Consider the following 1,689-nt stretch of genomic DNA (forward strand, 5'->3'; position numbering starts at 1 on the left):
AGATTATCAACTTATATCTAGTAAATGATTATCTTATGCATGACAAAGATTTTCACAAAAACGTTGAGACAAGGTTAGATATATGAGATCACCTTGCAACGATATTTTTATACAGTTATAAACTGGAACTCTGTATATATTATACATGTTAGAGGATTTCAAAGATTGTGAAAAGTATATATGTATAAAGCAGAGACTCAAGATGAAAATGTCTTTGGGAGAGTTGATAAGAGATTTTGAGATAATGGAAATAGAAGTGAAGGTAACCGGAGCCGGTACCGAAACGCTGTTTGAGATTGCAATACAGCCCGAATTATCGAAAAAGATCATATTGTGCCAAGAAAAAGTGATGAATGGAGGCAGAGAGTCAATGATTGGAGAAGAGTTTAATACCAAGAAAGATGATAAGGGAATAACGAGATGTTCCTATAGAATTTGGGTTCCAAACGTTTAAGAGCGTAAGGACTGGATCTTAGATGAAATCCATAGCTCGGGGAATAAGATTTAGGGCAAACCCCGAATGTGATAGTCAGGGAGGTTGCCATTAAGAAAGAAGGAGCCCATAACATAATGAAGTGGAAAACAAGGATTTTAACGTATAAGATAACCCCAAGTATGGGAGAAGGATGAAAAATTTCATACTAAGGAAACAGAAAGTCGAGTAAGGAAAGGAGACCCAAGACGGTACTCCTATACGGTAATTCATGGACCTGTCTAAAAAGAACTTAGACTATTATCCCCAACCACCACCCTGAGGAGACAGTGTGGTGGGAAATTCTTTCAGGACCTTTAAGTCGCTAAGCTCTCAGAGTTCCAAGGAACAAGCAAACCCAGTAGAGGCGAGAGCCTGGCTAAAGGAAATATAGGAATGATTTGACATTCTAAATGATGGACGAATCACAAAAGACTGTTTTTGTCACTTACCCTCCTAAGAGAGAGGCCACCTGCTGGTGAAAGACCAAGAAAGGCACGGAGCCAGAGGTTATAATAAATTGATTAAAGTTCAGTCAATTGTTTCGGGAAAGTACTTCCCAAGGTTATGGAAATAGTGTAGAAGCTTTAGAGCCGAAACAAAGGCGGATGAGTATGATAAATTTTGAATATAAGATTGTAAAAGTTGTCAAGATTTGTTTTGAGGACTAGAATCCCAGAACGACGTGATGTTTGAAGTCAATGATTAGTGGGTTCGTGAAATGATTGCAAGAGAGAGGTAGATAAAAAGAAACTAAAGTGGAAAGGCAATAGAGTTGGAGGAATGATAAGGGAGTTAGGTATGAGGAAACCCTAAAGACTCGTAGCAATAGAAATAGAAAAGTATATAATCGTCAGGATGAGAGTGATTCACCATGAGTTAAAGCTGATGGATGAAGGCATGAAAGATACATATATTTTATCCCCTTTAATTTGGGAGGATTCGAGGAAACCTTGAGATAGTCCGGAGGATAAACAAGGAGACGCGGATAGACTGAGGCGACAAGAAATAAGAAATTAGGAAAATTGGATGAAGGAAGTGACCTTCAAGAAAGTGAAGTGTAAGACCGGGGGCATGATACCCAGAAAGTGAGACGGCATGTATGAAAGATATCCCAACATTGAGATGACTGTTGAGATAAACAACAAAAGAAAATAAGGATTTATTAAGAAGAAGTTATGTTGAACACGACCAATATCTTCTAGAACATCCCTGTT

This window comes from Apium graveolens, chromosome 9, assembly GCF_009905375.1.
Source record: "Apium graveolens cultivar Ventura chromosome 9, ASM990537v1, whole genome shotgun sequence".
Taxonomy (NCBI): domain Eukaryota; kingdom Viridiplantae; phylum Streptophyta; class Magnoliopsida; order Apiales; family Apiaceae; genus Apium; species Apium graveolens.